At 43.9% G+C, this 22,986-nt stretch overlaps 1 protein-coding gene across 3 annotated transcripts in view; it reads right to left on the reverse strand.

The window, feature by feature from the left end:
• Positions 1–22,986, reverse strand: part of avl9 (AVL9 homolog (S. cerevisiase)) — a 274,023-nt gene that overhangs the window by 84,960 nt on the left and 166,077 nt on the right. The gene's annotated exons all lie outside the window — the stretch shown is intronic.

Below are 22,986 nucleotides of genomic sequence, written 5' to 3' on the forward strand. Positions count from 1 at the left end.
GTTGTGTGTGAAAATCCCAGGAGATCAGCAGTTTCTGAGATACTCAAACAACCCTATCTGATACCAACAATCATTCTACGGTCAAAGTCACAGATCACATTTCTTCCCATTTCTTATGTCTGGTCTGAAAAACGACTGAATCCCTTGACCATGTCTGCATGCTTTTATTCATTGAGTTGCTGTCACATGACTAGCTGATCAGATATTTGTGTTAATGAGGCGTATAGGTGTACCTAATAAAGTGGACACTGAGTGTACATTGCTGTTTCAGACAACTTTAATGCAGGATTAGTTTCATAGTTAAACAACAAAATCTAGGAAAATAGTCTAGCAAGTCATTGTTCTTTTTCAATTTTTTTTTGTTTGTCATTATGAATGGCAAGTCCTAAGCTAACAGAAACTTGCTCTCTGCTTTATCTTTCAGACTCCATTTGCCAATCAATCTCTGCTCACCTGGATCTGCCTGTCAATTGCCAGCACTTGCTTCAACCTTCCCCATCAACTTTTTAGCACATCTCACACAACCTCTCATGGTCCCAAACTACATTCAACACAATCAAGAGTCATAGTCATAGAAAAGTACTGCACAGAAACAGGCCCTTTTGCCCATCTAATCTGTGTCAAACCATTTAAACTGCTTACTCTCATCAACCTGCACTGAGACAATAGCCCTTCATACCCCTACTATCCATGCATCTATCTAAACTTCACTTAAATGTTCAAATTAACACCACTCGAGCTGGCAGTTCGTTCCACACTTTCATGACCCTCTGAGTGAAGAAGCTTCCCCTCATGTTCCCTTTAAACTTTTCACCTTTTACCCTTAATCATTCACCTCTAGTTGTATCCACTTCAAACCTCAGTGGGGGAAAAAACTTATTTACATTTTTCCTGTAGGTAAGTGACCAAAACTGCACACACTCCAAGGTGTCTGTCCTTATATTCGGTGTCTACATTCCCCCCAGCGCTAATGCTAAGCAGGCGCTCTGTGAACTGTACGAGGCTATTAGCGAACTGCAGAATGCACACCCTGATGGACTGTTTATTGTTGCCGGAGATTTTAACCACATGAACCTTAAGATAGTGCTCCCCAAATTCCATCAGTATGTGGACTTTGCAACGAGAGGGGAGAACACGTTGGACCTAGTTTACACAAACATCGCCGACGCATACCGGGCAGAGCCCCGCCTCTCAGACCACATCTCTTTTGTGCTAATCCCAGCATACAGACCGCTCGTCAGGCACTCCAGACCAGTTCAGAAGCAGGTGAAAACCTGGCCAGCAGGAACCATCTCTGCTCTTCAAGACTGCTTTGAGCACACTGACTGGCACATGTTCAGGGAGGCTGCAACCGATGGCAACTCTACCAACTTAGAGCAGTACACAGCATCAGTGACCAGCTAGATCAGCAAGTGCATTAATGATGTTACTCTGCCCAAGACCATCAATACACGTGCTAACCAGAAGCCATGGATGACCGCAGAGGTGGGTGCACTATTGAGGACCTGTGACTCTGCCTTCAGAGCAGGCGACAAGGCAGCCCTAACAACAGCAAGGGCTAAACTGTCCTGTGCTATCAGAGGGGCAAAGCGTGCACACGTCCAGCAAATCTACAGCAACTTGCAGGACAGCAGCGACACCCGGCGCATGTGGAAGGGCATCCAGGACATCACTAATTACAGGACAACATCACCTGACTGTGCAGATGATGCCTCCCTCCCAGATGCACTGAATAACTTTTATGCCTGTTTTGAGGTGGAAAATGACATGGCTGCGAGGAAGTCCCCCCCCCCTCCTACAAATGAACAGGTGCTGTATCTCAACATAGCCAATGTGAGAAGAACCCTGTGCAGGGTCAACCCAAGGAAGGCTGCTGGATCAGACAACATTCCTGGTAGAGAGCACAGAGGATGTGCAGACCAGTTAGCAGATGTTCTCACTGGCATCTTCAACATCTCCCTGAGCAGCGCCACTGTTCCAGCATGCTTCAAGGCTGCCACCCTCGTCCCAGTGCCGAAGAAGTCTTCAGTGTCCTGCTTAATGACTACCATCCCGTTGCACTCACATCCATCATCACGAAGTGTTTTGAGAGGCTTGTCATGAGGCATATCAAGACGCTGCTGCCCCCCTCACTGGACCCCCTGCAGTTTATGTACAACAGACAGTAGGTGCAGGAGTAGGCCATTCAGCCCTTCTAGCCAGCACCACCATTCACTGTGATCATGGCTGATCATACACAATCAGTACCCCGTTCCTGCCCTCTCCACATATCCCTTGACCCCTATCTAAAAGAGCTCTATCTAACTCTCTCTTGAATGCATCCAGAGACTTGCCCTCCACTGCCTTCTGAGGCAGAGCATTCCTCATAGCCACCACTCTCTGGGTGAAAACGTTTTTCCACATCTCTGTTCTAAATGGCCTAGCCCTTATTCTTAAACTGTGGCCTCTAGTTCTGGACTCACCCATCAGCGGGAACATGCTTCCTGCCTCCAGTGTGTCCAATCCTTTAATAATATATGTTTCAATCAGATCCCCTCTCATCCTTCTCAATTCCAGTGTATACAAGCCCAGTCACTCCAATCTTTCAACATATGACAGTCCCGCCATTCTGGGAATTAACCTTGTGAATCTATGCTGCACTCCCTCAATAGCAAGAATGTCCTTCCTCAAATTTGGAGATCAAAACTGCACACAATACTCCAGGTGGGGTCTCACCAGGGCCCTGTACAGCTGCAGAAGGACCTCTTTACTCCTGTACTCAATTCCTCTTGTTATAAAAGCCAGCATGCCATTAGCTTTCTTCACAGCCTGCTGTACCTGCATGCTTGCTTTCATTGACTGATGTACCAACCCAACCACTTAACAGACGAAGTCATTGCCATCACCCTCCACCTGGCCCTAACCCACCTGGACAAAAAAGACACGTACGTTCGAATGCTGTTCACAGACTTCAGTTCAGCATTCAACACAATCATCCCTCAGAAACTGATTGGAAAGCTGAGCCTACTAGGCCTGAACACCTCCTTCTGCAACTGGATCCTAGATTTCCTGACTGGGAGACCTCAGTCAGTCCGGATCGGGAGAAGCATCTCCAACACCATCACACTGAGCACGGGGGATCCCCAGGGTTGTGTGCTCAGTCCACTGCTGTTCACTCTGTTGACCCACGACTGTGCTGTAACACACAGCTTGAACCATATCATCAAGTTCGCTGATGACACGACCGTGGTGAGTCTCATCAGCAAGAACGACGAGTCAGCTTACAGAGAGGAGGTGCAGCGGCTAATGGACTGGTGCAGAGCCAACAACCTGTCTCTGAATGTGAACAAAAGAAATGGTTATTGACTTCAGGAGGGCATGGAGCAGCCACTCCCCGCTGAACATCGATGGCTCCTCCGTAGAGATCGTTAAGACCACCAAATTTCTTGGTGTTCACCTGGCGGAGAATCTCACCTTGTCCCTCAACACCAGCTCCATAGCAAAGAAAGCCCAGCAGCATCTCTACTTTCTGCGAAGGCTGAGGGAAGTCCATCTCCCACCCCCCCATCCTCATCACATTCTACTGGGGTTATATTGAGAGCATCACTACCTGGCTCGGAAATTGCACCATCTCGGATCGCAAGACCTTGCAGCAGATAGTGAGGTCAGCTGAGAAAATCATCGGGGTCTCTTTTCCTGCCATTACGGACATTTACACTACATGCTGCATCCGCAAAGCAAACAGCATTATGAAGGAACCCATGCACCCCTCATACAAACTCTTCTCCTTCCTGCAATCTGGGAAAAGGCATCAAAACATTCGGCCTCTCACGACCAGACTATGTAACGGTTTTTTCCCTAAAGCTATCAGATTCCTCAATACCCAGAGTCTGGACTGACACCTTACTGCCTTATTGTCTTGTTTATTATTTATTGTAATGCCTTCACTGTTCTGTGCACTTTATGCAGTCCTGGGTAGGTCTGTAGTCTAGTGTAGTTTTTTTTTTCTGTGTTGTTTTTTATGTAGTTCAGTATAGTTTTTGTACTGTGTCATGTAACACCATGGTCCTGAAAAAACATTGTCTCATTTTTACTATGTACTGTACCAGTAGTTATGGTCGAAATGACAATAAAAAGTGACTTGACTTGACTTGAAATTAGGCTTCATCAATGTCCTGTACTCAATACATTGATTTATGACGGCCAAGGTGCCAAAAGCTTTCTTTACAACCCTATCTAACTGTGATGCCACTTTCAATGAATTCTGGACCTGTATTCCCAGATCCTCAGTGCCCTACCATTCACTGTGTAAGACCTACCCTGGTTAGTCCTACTGAAGTGCACCTCAGACTTGTCTACTTTAAATTTCATCAGCCATTTCCAATCATGTTGTCATTTGCAAATTTGCTGATCCAGTTAGCCACGTTATCATTGATATAGATGACACACAATAACAGACCCAGCACTGATCCCTGTGGCACTCTTAATTGTCACAGGCCTCCAGTAAGAAAGGCAACCCTCTACTAGCACTCTTTAGTTTCTCCAAAAAAGCCAATGTCTAATCCAATTTACTACATCAACATGAATGCCAAGCGACTGAACCTTCTTGACTAACCTTCCATGCAAACGTTGTCAAATGCCTTGCCTGTGGACAATGCCTTGTTGACAACATCCGCTGTCTTGCCTCCATCAACTTTCCTAGTAACTTCCTCGAAAAACTCTTAAGATTGGTTAGTGATAACTTACCGTGCACAAAGCCATGGTGACCTTGCTTAATCAATACATGTTTCTCCAAATACTTATATATCCACACCCTCAGAATATCCTGCAATAACTTACCCATTACTTACGTCATGCTAACCAGCCTATAATTTCCTGGTTTATTTTTAGAGCCTTTCTTAAACAGTGGAACAGCATGGCTATCCTTCAATCTTCTGGTACCTCGCCCATCGCTAAGTATGATTTAAATAGTTCTGCTAGGGTCCTGGCAATTTCTGCACTTGCCTCCCACAGGGTCTGAGTTAACAACTTGTCAATTCACCCTGATTTGCCTCAGGACAGCAAACACCACTTCCTCTGTAATCTTTGTAATTCACCAAGCAGTAAGCCTGAGCAACATCTCCACCCACTGATGCATGAAGTTGATGCCACTTTGCCTCACTTCTATAGACTCTGTGTCCGTCTCCTCAGTAAATAAAGATGCAAAGAATTCACTTAAGATCCTCCCATCTTTTTTGGCCCCACACATGGATTACCATTCTGATCTTCCAGATGACCAATTTTGTCCCTTACAATCCTTTTGATACAACATATCTGCAGCATCCCTTAGGATTCTCCTTCAACTTGTTTGCTAGGGGAACCTCATGCCTTCCTTTAGCCCTCCTGATTTCTTTCTTGCATTTCTTATACTCCATAAGCACAACATTTGTTCCTACCTGCTTATAACTGTTATGTACCACCATTTTTTCTTAACCAGGGCTTCAATATCTCTTGAAAACCAATTTTCCCATAAATGTTGTCATCACCTTTATTTTGACAGGCACATACAAGCTTATGACTCTAAAAATTTCTCTTTTGAAGACATCTCATAGAAACATAGAAAAGAGGTGCAGGAGTATGCCATTTGGCCCTTCAAGCCTGCACCGCCATTCAGTATGATCATGGCTGATCATCCAACTCAGAACCATGTACATGCTTTCTTTCCATACCCCCTGATCCCTTTAGCCACAAGGGCCATATCTAACTTCCTCTTAAATATAGCCAATGATCCGGCCTCAACTATTTCCTGTGGCAGAGAATTCCACAGATTCACCACTCTCTGTGTGAAGAAGTTTTTCCTCATCTCGGTCCTAAAAGGCTTCCCCTCTATCCTTAAACTGTGACCCCTCATTCTGGACTTCCCCAACATCGGAAACAATCTTCCTGCATCTCACTTACCAAGTACACCTTAGCCAGAAAATAGCCTGTACAAATCCACTTGCCAGATCCTTTCTGATTTCATCAAAATTGGCCTTTCTCCAATTTAGATTATCAACTGACAGACCAGATCTTTTTCCATATTTACCAAGAAACTAATGTAATTATGATCACTAGATGCAGTGTTCCCCTGCACAAAGTTCTGTCACATCATGAAGGAACCCACCTACCCTGTTCAAGGACTGTTAGTTCCACTCCTATCCAGGAGGATGCTTTGTAGCCACCAAACCAGGACCACCAGATTCAAAAAAAGTTACTTTCTCCAAGCAACATCTCCCCCACTGATGATGATAGTTGGTTCTTCACTTGCAAAGATCAGGAGGGAAGAGTCCACAGGAGCGATGACATGATCGTTGGTGATTGTGGAGGCCAATTCTGGATCTGCAGACTCTGAAGTAGTAGGGACATGGGAACAGCTGGGATGTGGGCACTTGGGTAGCAGGACCCTTCCTGCACCTCCTCTTCTCTTCAGCAGTCGTGCTCCTGGATTCCTCAAAATTCCTGGCTCCTCTGTCAATCAGTGTTCTCCAGCAGCCCGTCACAAGCCAGCTCCTGCCACTTGTTGACTTCAATATTTGCCCAAGAGAACTGCGGCCTGAGTTGATCTTTGTACCTCTTGCGTGAGGCACCACAACTTCCCTTCCCCTGAGAGAGTTCTCCGTAGAGTACTGCTTTGGGTAACCTGGAGTTGTCTATACGAGACACATAGCCTGATCAGCAGAGCTGCTTGAGCAGCAAAGTTGCTTGGGAGTTGAGCCTTCTCCCTGCCAGCTGATACCCATGATGGAACACAGGCAGCGCTGATGGAAGCACTCAAAACAACTGGATTTACTTGTGATGCAAGACACAGGCTTCGGAGCCTTATAGCAATGTTGTGATAACAGCAGCCCTGTACATCTGGATTTATGTGGACAGATGCAGCTGATGGTTCTTCTACGTTTCTGCAAGTGCCCAAAACCACTGATGCCTCTGGTGAGCCAATTGTCAAAATTCCGTACTACCGTAGCATCACTGGAGGTGACGCAGCCCAGATAGGTGAACTGCTCAACCTGGTGAGAGAGTGGTCGTCAATGGTGATCTGAGGCTGTTAACACACGCCACAAGGGGACTTCTGATGTGGGATCATTGTGTTCTTCAGACAGACCATTAACTCGAATGCCCCTGCAGCCTGGGTAAACTGAATGACTGCAGGGTGCAGCACATCCTCTGTGTGTGAGAACACAGTCGTCCGCATATAGCAGCTTCGAGAATGGGCTCTTGCATGGTTTTTGTTTGGGTGAGAAGGCGGAGGAAGTTGAAAATGCTTCCGTCGGAGCAGAACAGAATGTAGGTACTCTCCAAAGGGCCAAAACACAGCCTTAGATTATGCCAGTGCTGATAGGGAATGTGTCAGACAGGTTGCTGTTGTGTTTAACCTGACCGCCTTGGCCTACATGGAGCTGCTGCTTTTGAGGAATTTTGCAGGACAGCCAAAATCTTCCAGAGACCATCGTGGCTGACTGTATCAAAGGCGCTGTTCAGGTTAATGAAAGCCGTGTACAGTCCCTTGTTCTGTTCAAGCCACTTGTCCTGTATCTGGTTCAGGATGATGATTATGTCGATGTGCCTCTATTCGCTCTGTAAGGTTGCCTTTGGCAATGGTAGGGATGATTCTGTCCAAGAGAATTCTGGTGAAAATCTTCCAGGTGGTGGACAGCAGGTAACGCCTCTGTAGTTGGAGCAATCCAATTTCCCCCCTTTGTTCTTGTACAGGAAAATAATTACTACATCAATTAGATCATTTGGGACTGAACCTTTTTTCCAACAGTGTGTCAAAAGCTTTGTGAGTTCACTCAGGAGAATGTTTCTGCCAATTTTGTACTTTTCCACTAGGATTCCATCAATGCCTGGAGCTTTATGGCATTTTAGCTTAGAAATAGTGACTTTGACTGCATTCAGAGTTGGTGGGCCATCAAGCTTAAGCCTGACCTCATGCTGGGGGAATAATTTCAATGGATGCTTTTCGTATTTTCGTATTTGATGATTATCCTCAAAAAGGTTCTCATTGTACTCTGTCCATTGCCTCATGATGGCTTCCTGTTTGTCAGCGGGCTGGAGACATCAGATGACCATAGAGGAGCTTGAACCTGACGAAACCATACACCACACACAGCAATTTGTAGAAAGCATGAGTGTTGCCAGTGTCTGCATAGTGCTACGCTTGTTCTGCTAGGGCAGTCCACCAATCATTTTGCATCTGTCTCAGCTTGGCTTGGACAGGTGCAAAATGCAGCTCTGTATTCTGCCTTGGCCACCTGGTCATTGGGTCTAGACAGCACCACTTGATGGGAAGCACGTTTCTTCTTGAGCAGGTTCCAAATTTCAACGTCACTTCCATCAAACTAGTCCTTGTTTCTTCTTCAGGAATACCCAACTAATCTTGACAGCCATATCCTTGGGGCAAAATGACAGGTGCTAGATGACACTGTAAGTTGCAGTGTCAACTCCACATGTAGGCAGCTCAGACCCATGGGTCGTCTGTCTGTTGTCCTGAGGCAAAAACATCATTTGGCAGCCTTCTGAGTGACCAAGCCACCCTCTTCAGGGATAGTACTGCTTGCTCCGGATGGAGATGTACCAAGAAAAGGTGGTCCAAAACAAAGATGGCCTCACCACCAACTGGTTGGTGTGCCGTAGCCAACAGGCATCTCAGTCAAGCAGTAAGAGAAAGGAAAATAAATCAAAGAAGTCAACGTATCTCAAAATCGCATGCTGGAATGAACGGACAATGCAGGACTCTACTGAAGGTGACCAACCTCAACACTTAGCGCTTGTGGCACGAGAACTAGCTCGGCTGGACATTGACATCTCTGCTACAAGCAAAATACGTTTTGCTGATCAAGGATCTTTGAACGAGCATAGTGCAGGCTATGCTGTCTTCAGGTCAGGCAGAAGCAGCATTGAGAACAGACTCTCAGGGACAGGTTTCATGAACAAATATATCACCATCAATAAGCTTCAAAGCCTACCAGTCAGACACTCAGATCAATTTGCAGTGGCATGCAGAAGTTTGGGCACCCCTGGTCAAAATTTCTGTTACTGTGAATAGTTAAGTGAGTCAAAGTGGAACTGATCTCCAAAAGTCATAAAGTTAAAGATGAAGCATTCTTTTCAACATTTTAAGCATGATTAGTGTATTATTTTTGTGTTGTACAATTTTAGAGTGAAAAAAAGGAAAGGAGCACCATGCAAAAGTTTGGGCACCCCAAGAGATTTGAGCTCTCAGATAACTTTTACCAAGGTCTCAGACCTTAATTAGCTTGTTAGGGCTATGGCTTGTTCACAGTCATTGTTAGGAAAGGCCAAGTGATGCAAATTTCAAAGCTTTATAAATACCCTGACTCTCCAAACCTTGTCCCAACAATCAGCAGCCATGGACTCCTCTAAGCAGCTGCCTAACAATCTGAAAATTAAAATAAATGATGCCCACAAAGCAGGAGAAGGCTATAAGAAGATAACAAAGCGTTTTCTGGTAGCCGTTTCCTCAGTTCATAACATAATTAAGAAATGACAGTTAACAGGATGGTGGAGGTCAAGTTGAGGTCTGGAAGACAAAGAAAATTCAAAATTCAAAGTTCTGAGATGCAATGGGACTTGGGAGTCCTCGTGCAGGATACCCCTAAGGTTAACCCCCAGGTTGAGTCTGTGGTGAAGAAGGCCAATGCAATGTTGGCATTCATTTCTAGAGTATAGGAGCAGGGATGTAATGTTGAGGCTCTGTAAGGTACTGGTAAGACCTCACTTGGAATACTGTGTGCAGTTCTGGGCTCCTTATTTAAGAAAGGATGTGCTGACATTGGAGAGGAGTCAAAGAAGATTCACTAGAATGATTCCGGGAATGAGAGAGTTTACATATGAGGAACGTTTGACCGCTCTTGGACTGTACTCCTTGGAGTTTAGAAGAATGAGGGGGGACCTCATAGAAACATTTCCGATGTTGAAAGGCATGGACAGAATGGATGTGGCAAAATTGTTTCCCATGGTGGGGGAGTCTAGAATGAGAGGACATGACTTGAAGATTGCAGGGCGCCCATTCAGAACAGAGATGCGAAAAAAAATTTTTAGCCAGAGGGTGGTGAATCAATGGAATTTGTTACCACAGGCGGCAGTGGAGGCCAAGTCATTGGGTGTATTTAAGGCAGAGATTGATAGGTATCTGAGTAGTCAGGGCATCAAAGGTTATAGTGAGAAGGTGGGGGAATGGGACTAAAGGGGAGATTGGATCAGCTCATGATGAAATGGCGGAGCAGACTCAATGGGCCGAATGGCCGACTTCTGCTCCTTTGTCTTATGGTCTAAAACCTTGCGAGAGAATTGCTCACAGGATTGCTAGAAAGGCAAATCAAAACCCCCGTTTGACTGCAAAAGACCTTCAGGAAGATTTAGCAGACTCTGGAATGGTGGTGCACTGTTCTACTGTGCAGCAACCCCTGCACAAATATGACCTTCATGGAAGAGTCATCAATGTTGTTTGTAATATACATAAATGATCTGGATGATGGGGTGGTAAATTGGATTAGTAAGTATGCCGATGATACTAAGGTAGGAGGTGTTGTGGATAATGAGGTGGGTTTTCAAAGCTTGCAGGGAGATTTATGCCGGTTAGAAGAATGGGCTGAACGTTGGCAGATGGAGTTTAATGCTGAGAAGTGTGAGGTTCTACATTTTGGCAGGAATAATCCAAATAGAACATACAGGGTAAATGGTAGGGCATTGAGGAATGCAGTGGAACAGAGTGATCTAGGAATAACAGTGCATAGTTCCCTGAAGGTGGAGTCTCATGTAGATAGGGTGGTGAAAAAAGCTTTTGGATTTTACGAATGTTTACATCTCTGCTCCCAGACTGCTATTGTACTGCTTGACTTTTTATATGCCTTCTGCCTTTTATGCATTAGTAATCGATAATGGCTAGTGCACTTAAATTCGTGAGCTGGAATGTAAAGGGATTGAATCACCCTGTTAAAAGGAGGAAGGTATTCTCACATCAAACAACTCAAAGCTGATATTGCTTTCCTTCAAGAAACTCATATTCGTTGTTCTGATAACTCCCGGCTTTTGTCAAGGTGGGCGGGTCAGCATTTTCATTCATCCTTTACCGCTAAAGCTAGGGGTGTCTCCATTCTTATTAACTCAAATATTCCTTTTGAACTCCATAATAAAATATCTGATATAAATGGCCGTTTTATTATTGTTTCTGGCAAACTATATAACACTAAAGTTGCACTAGCAAACCTGTATGCCCCCAACTTTGATGATGTTAATTTTTTTGAACGGTTTTTTTCCTCACTACCAGACTTAAACTCATACTCTCTTATACTGGGTGGTGACTTTAATTGTTGGTTAGATCCCAATTTGGATCGATCGTCCTCTGTTACTAGACCACCTACTAAATCTGCCTTAGCTATCCAATCGTTTCTCTCTAATTATGGTATCTCTGATATATGGTGTTTCCTCCACCTACGGAGAGAGATTATTCTTTTTTTCTCACATGTTCACCATACTTTCACTAGAATTGATTATTTCTTACTCGATAACCAACTTATTCCATTTGCCCACTCTTGTCACTATCAGAGTATACTGATCTCTGACCATGCCCCAATTACTCTCTCTCTGAATTTGCCTGGTCTCCCTCAGAGGAATAAACACTGGCGGTTTGATTCAACTTTACTATCGGATGATGATTTTTTAAAATTTATTAAGGATCAGATAACCTTTTATTTTAACACTAATACATCACCTGAAGTCCCATCCCAGATTGTCTGGGATGCCATGAAAGCATATCTGAGGGGGCAAATAATCTCTTACACAGCAAATCTCAACAGAAGATCCCGTGCAGATCGATTAGACCTCATTAACCAGATTAAAGAATTGGATCAAATATATGCCCAAACTAAGAACCCTGAATTATACAAGAAGCGTGTTGAACTCCAAACTAAATTTAACCTTCTGTCCACTCAACCTGTCGAACGCCAACTTCTCGAAAGCAAGAGTCGCTTTTACATTCATGGGGATAAGTCTGGTAAATTCCTAGCCAATCAGCGGAGGCGTTCCAAAGCCAAACAACATATTACAAAGATCCGGAAGGAGAACGGAGACTTTACATCGGATCATTTAGAAATTAATGACGCATTTAAAAATTTTTATTCTTGGCTTTATTCCTCTGAATCTCTGAATGACAATATCTCTGTTGATCAATTTTTACAGAATCTGAATATCCCCTCACTTTCATCTGATTTCAAAGCCAAACTCAATGCGCCTATGTCATTAGAAGAAATATCTACTGCAATTTCTGCACTGTCCTCAGGGAAATCTCCTGGACCTGATGGGTTCCCCGTAGAATTTTATAAATCATTCTCTTCTCTTCTTTCTCCTTAGTTACTTTCAGTATTATCTGATTCGTTTAATTACGGCAAATTGCCACCCTCGTTCAGTGAGGGATCTATTATTCTTCTTTTAAAAAAGGGCAAAGACCCAACAAGAGTGTTCCTCGTATAGGCCGATCTCTCTGCTCAATGTTGATGTAAAGATCTTAGCTGAAGTTTTGGCTCATAGATTAGAAACCGTCATTCCCTCCATTATCTCTGATGACCAAACAGGTTTTATTAAAAACCGTTTCCCTTTTTTTAATATTCGGCGTTTATTTAATATCTTATACTCACCTCCAACTGGGATTCCTGAATGTGTTATTTCCCTCGATGCGGAGAAAGCATTTGATCGTATAGAGTGGAACTACCTTTTTGCAGTTTTAGAAAAATTTGACCTTGGCCAAAGTTTCATCTCTTGGATCCAATTGTTATACCTGTGTCCTACTGCCTCTGTTTTAACCAATTTTCAGAAATCCCAAGTATTTAATCTCAAACGTGGCACCCGCCAGGGATGCCCCTTAAGTCCCTTTCTCTTTGATTTGGCTATGGAACCTCTGGCGATAGCATTTCGAAACTGCCCTGAATTGACTGGGATTTGGAGAGGGGGTGTTGAGCATAAAGTTTCTCTCTATGCTGATGACTTATTACTCTTTCTCTCAAATCCATCTACATCCTTACCTCTAATGTTTTCACTTCTTGACCAGTTTAGCCAGATCTCTGGCTATAAACTTAATTTACATAAGAGTGAACTTCTCCCAATTAATAAAGAAGCACAAGAACTAACATTTCATGATCTCCCTTTTAAAGTAGTCCATAATCAATTTACTTATCTTGGAATTACAGTCACAAGGAAGTTTAAAGATCTCTTTCGTGAAAACTTTGCCAACCTTTCATATGCTATAAAACAGAGTCTGGTACAATGGTCACCTCTATCTATGTCTTTGGTCGGTCGTATTAATGTTGTTAAAATGTATGTTCTCCCCAAATTTTTATACCTATTTCAATCTATCCCAATTTTTATCCCTAAATCTTTTTTTGATTCCTTAGACTCTATTATTTTGTCATATCTGTGGCAGAATAAGCGCTCTAGAATTAATAAAATCCATCTCCAAAAATCTAAAAAAAGAGGGTGGCATGGCTTTACCTAACTTTCGTTTATATTATTGGGCAGCTAATATACGTTGTGCTACCTTCTGGTCTTTCTTCCATGGCCAACCCGAGTGCCCTAACTCGGTGGCGATGGAGCTGAGCTCCACCAAAGAATTATCTATCTCTGCACTTCTTGGCTCTGCACTCCCTAGTAGTCTGCCCAGATCAATAGCTAATCCTCTTGTTAGACACGCTTTGCGTATATGGGCTCAGATCAGGAAATGCTACGGTTTCCAGGGGTTTTCCGTTTCCAGCCCTATTGCTCATAATCACCCTTTTTTTACCTACTACATACGATTCAGCATTCCAGGTTTGGTATAGGAAGGGCATTAGACATTTTGAAGATCTTTTCATTGATAATCACTTCGCTTCCTTTCAGCAGCTCTCTGTTAAGTTCAATCTACCCAATGCTCATTTTTTCAGATATCTCCAAATCCGACACTTTATTGGTCCTTTAATTCCTAACTTCCCTGAAATGCCTGCGAAAAATGCTATGGACCTATTTCTTTCCATGAATCCACTAGGTAAAGGCTTAATATCAATCATCCAAGATAAACTAGCGGCCTTACGACGGGCCCCCATGGATAAAATCAAAATGGCCTGGGAGCAGGATTTAAATATCTCCTTATCTGAGGAGAGCTGGGATTCAGTTCTCAAATCGGTTAACTCAACCTCTCTTTGTGCTTGCCACTGCCTTTTACAATTTAAGATTGTTCACAGAGCCCATATGGTCTAAATCTAAACTATCTCGATTCTACCCTAGCGTTAGTCCGCTCTGTGATAAATGCAAGAGGGGCGTGGCCTCTCTCATCCATATGTACTGGTTCTGTCCTAGCTTGGAAAAAATTCCGGAAAGATGTCTTCACTACGTTATCGTGTATTCTGAATCAGCACCTAGAACCAAACCCCTTAATTGCTCTGTTCGGTTTTTGGGGCGAGACAGATTTATGTCTGGGTCCGACCAAATGCCGAATATTATCCTTTGCCTCTCTTCTGCCTAGACGCTTGATCCTCCTCAGATGGAGAGATGCTGCCCCGCCCACTCATGCTCAATGGCTTAACGACATCATGGCCTGTTTGGACCTCGAAAAAATTCATTATTCAGTTCTCAATTCGGATCTAAAGTTCCATAAGGTCTGGGGACCTTTTATCGAGTACTTTCATAACATTCCTCTTGACTAGGGTTTTTTTTTTCTTTTCGGTCCCTTGCTTTCAGCTCCTTTTTTTACTCTGGTAGAAGGCATTATTATTCTCTGTTGCTGAGTGTATTCACAGTCTGGGAGCTTGGCTGTCCTGACTTATACTCTCTATATTGTGTTGTAGTTGGTCTGGAGTTGCTGTTGTTTTTTCTTGTGTTGTGGGGCTTGGGGAGGACACTAAGCTTACTTGTCTTTAATTTAGGTGCTTTTTTTTTGCTAAATTCTCTTCCTTTGTAGCATATTGTTATTGTATGCTTAATTTTGCACTGTTTTAATGTTCCTCATTGGGATTTGGGGTTTTTAATTTGTAAAATGTTTTGGAAAACTAATAAAAAAAATTTTTAAAAAAAAGAAGGCTTTTGGAACGCTGGCCTTTATAAATCAAAGCATTGAGTACAGAAGTTGGGATGTAATGTTAAAATTATACAAGGCCAAATTTGGAATATTGTGTACAGTTCTGGTCACCGAATTATAGGAAAGATATCAATAAATTAGAGAGAGTGCAGAGACGATTTACTAGGATGTTACCTGGGTTTCAGCACTTAAGTTACAGAGAAAGGTTGAACAAGTTAGACAATAGACAATAGGTGCAGAAGTAGACCATTCGGCCCCTCCAGTCTGCACCGCCATTCTGAGATCATGGCTGATCATTCACTATCAATACCCAGTCCCTGCCTTGTCCCCATATCCCTTGATTCCCCTATCCATCAGATATCTATCCAGCTCCTTCTTGAAAGCATCCAGGGAATTGGCCTCCACCGTCTTCCGAGGCAGTGCATTCCACACCTCCACAACTCTCTGGGAGAAGAAGCTCTTCCTTAACTCTGTTTTAAATAACTGACCTCTTATTCTCAATCCATGCCCTCTGGTACTGGACTCTCCCAACATCTGGAACATATTTCCTGCCTCAATCCTATCAAATCCTTTAATTATCTTAAACGTTTCAATCAGATCCCCTCTCAATCTCCTCAATTCCAGCGTGTACAAGCCCAATCTCTCCAATCTCTCTGCGTAAGACAGCCCTGCCATCCCAGGAATCAACCTAGTGAATCTACGCTGCACTTCCTCAATTGCCAGAATGTCCTTCCTTAAACCTGGAGACCAAAACTGTACACAATATTCCAGGTGTGGTCTCACCAGGGCCCTGTACAAATGCAAAAGAATATCCTTGCTCTTGTATTCAATTCCCCTTGTAACAGAGGCCAACATTCCATTTGCCCTCTTCACTGCCTGTTGCACTTGCTCATTCACCTTCATTGACTGGTGAACTAGGACTCCTAGGTCTCTTTGCATTTCTCCCTTACCTAACTCTACACCGTTCAGACAATACTCTGCCCCCTTGTTCCAGCTTCCAAAGTGGATAACTTCAAATTTATTCACATTGAATGACATCTGCCAAGTATCTGCCCACTCACTCAGCCTATCCAAGTCTCCCTGTATTCTCCTAACGTCCTCTTCGCATGTCACACTGCCACCCAGTTTAGTATCGTCAGCAAACTTGCTGATATAGTTTTCAATGCCCTCATCTAAATCATTGACATAAATTGAAAAGAGCTGTGGTCCCAATACAGAGCCCTGTGGTACCCCACTAGTCACCTCCAGCCAGTCTGAGAAACACCCATTCACTGCTACCCTTTGCTTTCTATCTGCCAACCAGTTTTCTATCCATGTTGAAACCCTGCCCCCAATGCCATGAGCTCTGATTTTACTCACCAATCTCCTAAGTGGCACCTTATCGAATGCCTTCTGAAAATCTAGGTACACAACATCTACTGGCTTAACCTCGTCTAACATCCTTGTTACACCCTCAAAAAACTCCAACAGATTAGTCAAGCATGATTTGCCCTTGGTAAATCCATGCTGGCTCGGCCTAATCCTATTTCTGCCATCTAGATGTGCCACTATTTCGTCCTTAATAATGGACTCAAGCATCTTCCCCACGACTGACGTTAGGCTAACAGGGCGATAGTTCTCCGTTTTCTCCTTCCCTCCCTTCTTGAAAAGTGGGACAACATCAGCCACTCTCCAATCTTCAGGAACTGATCCTGAATCTAAGGAACATTGGAAAATGATTACCAATGCATCCGCAATTTCCTGAGCCACCTCTTTTAGAACCCTCGGATGCAGACCATCTGGACCCGGGGATTTATTAGCCTTCAGTCCTACCTGTCTACTCATCACAATTTCTTTCCTAATGTCAATCTGTCTCAATTCCTCTGATATCTTATGACCCTGGCCCATCCATACATCTGGGAGATTGCTTGTGTCCTCCCTGGTGAAGACAGATCTAAAGTATGCATTAAATTCTGTTGCCATTTCCCTGTTTCCCATAACAATTTCTCCCAATTCATTCTTCAAGGGGCCAACATTGTTCTTAACTATCTTCTTTCTCTTCACATAGCTAAAAAAGCTTTTGCTATCCCCTTTTATATTCCTGGCTAGACTGAGCTCATACCTGATTTTTTCTCTCCGCATTGCTTTTTTAGTTAAGATCTGCTGTTCCTTAAAACTTTCCCAATCATCTGTATTCCCACTCATCTTAGCCCTGTCATACTTCTTTTTCTTTAATGCTATACAATCTCTGACTTCCTTTGTCAACCACTGTGGCCCCTTCCCCCTCTTTGAATCCTTCCTTCTCATTGGAATGAACTGCATTTGCATCTTTTGTATTATGCCCAAGAATATCTGCCACTGCTGATCCACTGTCTTTCCTGCCAGGGCATCCGCCCATTTAACTTTGGCCAGCTCATCCCTCATGGCTCCGTAGTCTCCTTTATTTAATTGCAACACTGACACCTCTGATCTGCCCCTATCCCTCTCAAATTGTAGATAAAAACTTATCATGTTATGATCACTACTTCCTACTGGCTCCTTTACTTCAAGATCACTTATCAATTCCTGTTCCTTACACATCACCAAGTCCAAAATAGCCTCGTTCCTGGTTGGCTCAAGCACAAGCTGTTCCAAAAATACATCCCTTAGACACTCCACAAACTCCCTATCCTGGGGTCCAGTACCTACCTGATTCTCCCAGTCCACCTGCATGTTGAAATCTCCCATAACGACTGCATTACCTTTAGCACATGCCAATGTTAACTCCCTAATCAACTTGTACCCAATATCCACGCTACTGTTTGGGGGCCTGTACACAACACCCATTAGGGTCTTTTTACCCTTACTGTTCCTCAGCTCAATCCACACAGACTCTACTTCCCCTGTTCCCAAGTCACCTCTTGCTAAGGACTGAATCTCATTCCTCACCAACAGGGCCACCCCACCCCCTCTTCCCATATTTCTGTCTCTACGATAGCACGTATACCCTGGTACACTCAATTCCCAGGCCTGATCCCCTTGCAGCCATGTCTCCGTTATCCCAACAATATCGTAGTTCCCCATTTTCATCTGAGCTTCAAGCTCATCTGTCTTATTTCTGACACTACGCGCATTCAAGTATAGAATTCTTAGCCCATTCCTCCTCTCTTTGCTTAAAACACTGTCTACTGTACCTAACCCAGCTCCTTGAACTTCCATCGGGCAAATTGCACCCTGAATTTTGATGACCTTCTCAAGATCACCCAAACCTTGTACACATTTAACCCCATGCACCTTCTGACCAACCCTCTGGATCTGGATCCCTACCCCCTGCACATCTAGTTTAAACCCCCTCGAGCAGCACTGGCAAATACTCCTGCAAGAATGTTAGTACCCCTCCGGTTCAGATGTAGATCATCCCTTCGAAACAGATCCCAATGTCCCTGGAACAAAGACCAATTATCCAAAAACCTGAACCCTTCCTTCCTGCACCATGCTCTCAGCCTCGTATTAATGTGCATAATCATTCTATTCTTCGCCTCACTCGCACGTGGCACAGGTAGCAATCCCGAGATTGTCACCCTGGAGGTCCTGCCTTTCAGCTTCACTCCTAACTCCCTGAACTCTCTAAGCAGGACCCCCTCACTCACCTTACCTACATCATTGGTCCCTACATGGACCACTACATCTGGGTTTATGCCCTCACTCTCAAGAATAGCCTGCACCCAATCTGAGATGTCCCGGACCCTGGCACCAGGGAGGCAACATACCATCCGAGACTCCCGATCTGCCCCACAAAATCTCCTATCTGCCCCCCTAACTATAGAGTCCCCGAAAACTATCGCTCTCTTCTCTTCCCTCCTCCCCTTTCTAGTTGAGGGTTCAACCTCTGTGCCAGAGGCAGGACCACTACAACTCATTCCTGGTAGGTCATCCCCATCAACAGTATCCAGTACGGTATACTTATTGTTAATGGGAATGGCCGCAGGGGTGCTCTGCTCTCTCTGCCTGCTCCCCCTGCCTCTCTGGACCATCACCCATCTGCCTACTTCTTGGTTTTTTGGTGTGACTACCTCCTGATAACTCCTATCTATCTCTGCCTCCACCTCCCGAATGATCCGTAGTTCATCCAGCTCCTGCTCCAACTCCCTAACTCGGTCTGATAGGAGCTGCAGCTGGATGCACCTTTTGCAGGTGTGGTCATCAGGGACAACTGTGTTGACCCTGACCTCCCACATACTGCATACGGAGCACACCACTGCTCTGACTGTCTCCCCCATACCTGAACTGTATTAATAGAATAAGTCTAAAAAGCACCGAGCGACCTTACCTTCTTCCCCTCAGCGAGCAATCACACAGGCTTACCGAAGTCCCCTTACGCCGAAGCCCACTTAGCCAAAGCCCAGGACACTGCTTCCACGGACTCCACTGCCCGCTCTGACAAGAAGTCCTGCCTTTTAAAGTGCGCACTCGACGCTGACGTCACTCGCGCCTGCGCAGTTCCCCCTCCTCCACAGGTATTGATCAGGTAGGCTTAAATCCTACCTATACGGTCGAATTCTCTGAGCTCCCAGCTGAATCACAAGCTGTAACTTGCTCCCGATTCAAAAGTTAGGTCTCTATTCATTGGAGTGTAGAAGGTTGAGGGGGGATTTGATCGAGGTATTTAAAATTTTGAGAGGGATAGATAGAGTTGACGGGAATAGGCTGTTTCCATTGAGAGTAGGGGAGATTCAAACGAGAGGACATGATTTGAGAGTTAGGGGGCAGAAGTTTAAGGGAAACATGAGGGGGTATTTCTTTACTCAGAGAATGATAGCTGTGTGGAATGAGCTTCCTGTAGAAGTAATAGAGGCCAGTTCAGTTGTGTCATTTAAGGTAAAATTGGATAGGTATATGGACAGGAAAGGAGTGGAGGGTTATGGGCTGAGTGCGGGTAGGTGGGACTAGGTGAGATTAAGAGTTCAGCACGGACTAGGAGGGCCGAGATGGCCTGTTTCCATGCTGTGGTTGTCGTATGGTTGAGAAAACCTTTCCTGCATCCTCACCACAAAATTCAGCATCAGAAGTTTGCAAAGGAACATCTAAACAAGTCTGATGCATTTTGGAAACAAGTCCTATGGACTGATGAAGTTAAAGTAGAACTTTTTGGCCATAATGAGCAAAGGTATGTTTGAAGAAAAAAGGGTGCAGAATTTCATGGAAAGAACACCTCTCCAACTGTTAAGCACAGGGGTGGACTGATCATGCTTTGGGCTTGTGTTGCAGCCAGTGGCATGGGGAACATTTCACTGGTTGAGGGAAGAATTAGTTCAATTAAATACCAGCAAATTCTGGAAGCAAACATCACATCATCTCTTAAAAAAAAACTGAAGATGAAAAGAGGATGGCTTCTACAACAGGATAATTACCCTAAACACACCTCAAAATCCACAATGGACTACCGCAAGAGGCACAAGCTGAAGGTTTTGCCATGGCCCTCACAGTCCCCTGACCTAAACATCATCGAAAATCTGTGGATAGACCTCAAAAGAGCAGTGCATGCAAGTCAGCCCAAGAATCTCACAGAACTACAAACGTAGAAGCCTTTTGCAAGGAAGAATGGGCGAAAATCTCCCAAACAAGAACTGAAAGACTCTTAGCTGGCTACAGAAAGCGTTTACAAGCGGTGATTGTTGCCAAAGGGGGTGTTACTAAGTACTGACCATACAGGGTGCCCAAACTTTTGCTTCGGGCCCTTTTCCTTTTTTGTTATTTTAAAACTGTAAAAGATGGAAATTAAAAAGTAATCTTGCTTAAAATATTTAAAAAATGTCATCTTTAACTTTATGCCTTTTGGAAATCAGGTCATCTTTTACTCGCTTAGCTATTCACAGTAACAGAAATTTTGACCAGGGGTGCAGAAACTTCTGCATGCCACTGTATGCTGCTATGACTCCCGCTGCAAGACAACCAATTTGTCACATGCTAGTCAGAGTAGAAATAGGAGGATATTTCCGATGAATATGTAGCTTGAAAAATGGTGCAAGGGGGAGGGTTTCAAATTTCTGGGACATTGGAACCAGTTCTGGGGGAGGTGGGACCGGTATAAACAGGACGGTCTGCACCTGGGCTGGACTGGAACCAATGTCCTAGGGGGAGCATTTGCTACTGCTGTTCAGGAGGATTTAAACTAATGTGGTGGGGGATGGGAACAAGTGCAGAGAGACAGAGGGGTGTAAAATAAGGGTAGAAGCAAGAAGTAGTAAGGTGAAAAGTAAAAGTAGCAGGCAGGCAAATCCAGGGCAAAAAACAAAAAGAGCCACTTTTCAACATAATTGTATAAAGGCGAAGAGTGTTCTAAAAACAAGCCTGAAGGCTTTGTGTGTTAATGTGAGGAGCATTCGTAACAAGGTGGATGAACTGAATGTGCAGATAGTTATTAATGAATATGATATAGTTGGGATCACAGAGACATGGCTCCAGGGTGACCAAGGATGGGAGCTCAACATCCAGGGATATTCAATATTCACGAGGGATAGACAGGAAAGAAAAGGAGGTGGGGTAGCATTGCTGGTTAGAGAGGAGATTAACGCAATAGAAAAGAAGGACATTAGCCTGGAGGATGTGGAATCGATATAGGTAGAGCTGCATAACACTAAGGGGCAGAAAATGCTGGTGGGAGTTGTGTACAGGCCACCTAACAGTAGAAGTGAGATTGGGGATGGCATTAAACAGGAAATTAGAAATGCGTGCAATAAAGGAACAGTAGTTATAATGAGTGACTTCAATTTACATATAGATTGGGTGAACCAAATTGGTAAGGGTGCTGAGGAAGAGGATTTCTTGGAATGTATGCGGGATGATTTTCTGAACCAACATGTTGAGGAACCAACTAGAGAGCAGGCTATTCTAGATTGGGTATTGAGCAATGAGGAAGGGTTAGTTAGCAATCTTGTCATGCGAGGCCCCTTGGGTAAGAGTGACCATAATATGGTGGAATTCTTCATTAAGATGGAGAGTGACATAGTTAGTTCAGAAACAAAGGTTCTGAACTTAAAGAAGGGTAACTCTGAAGGTATGAGACGTGAATTAGCTAAGATAGACTGACAAATGATACTTAAAGGGTTGACGGTGGATATGCAATGGCAAGCATTTAAAGATCGCATGGATGAAGTACAACAATTGTTCATCCCAGTTTGGCAAAAGAATAAACCAGGGAAGGTAGTGTACCTATGGCTGACAAGGGAAATTAGGGATAGTATCAAGTCCAAAGAAGAAACATATAAATTAGCCAGAAAAAGCGGCACAACTGAGGACTGGGAGAAATTTAGAGTCCAGCAGAGGAGGACAAAGGGCTTAATTAGGAAAGGAAAAAAAGATTATGAGAGAAAGCTGGCAGGGAACATAAAAACTAACTGTAAAAGCTATTATAGATATGTGAAAAGAAAAAGATTAGTCAAGACAAATGTAGGTCCCTTACAGTCAGAAACAGGTGAATTGATCATAGGGAACAAGGACATGCCAGACCAATTGAATAACTACTTTGGTTCTGTCTTCACTAAGGAGGTCATAAATAATCTTCCGGAAATAGTAGGGGACCGAGGTTCTAGTGAGATGGAGGAACTGAGGGAAATACGTGTTAGTAGGGAAGTTAGTAACCCCACTTTTTAAAAAAGGAGGGAGAGAAAAACCAGGGAATTATAGACCGGTTAGTCTGACATTGGTGGTGGGGAAAATGCTAGAGTTGGTTATCAAAGATGTGATAACAGCACATTTGGAAAGAGGTGAAATCATCGGACAAAGTCAGCATGGATTTGTGAAAGGAAAATCACGTCTGACGAATCTTATAGAATTTGTTGAAGATGTAACTAGCAGAGCGGATAGGGGACAGCCAATGGATGTGGTATATTTAGATTTTCAAAAGGCCTTTGACAAGGTCCCACACAGGAGATTAGTATGCAAACTTAAGGCACATGGAATTGGGG

The sequence above is a fragment of the Hypanus sabinus genome, chromosome 1 (genome assembly GCF_030144855.1).
Source record: "Hypanus sabinus isolate sHypSab1 chromosome 1, sHypSab1.hap1, whole genome shotgun sequence".
Taxonomy (NCBI): Eukaryota; Metazoa; Chordata; class Chondrichthyes; order Myliobatiformes; family Dasyatidae; genus Hypanus; species Hypanus sabinus.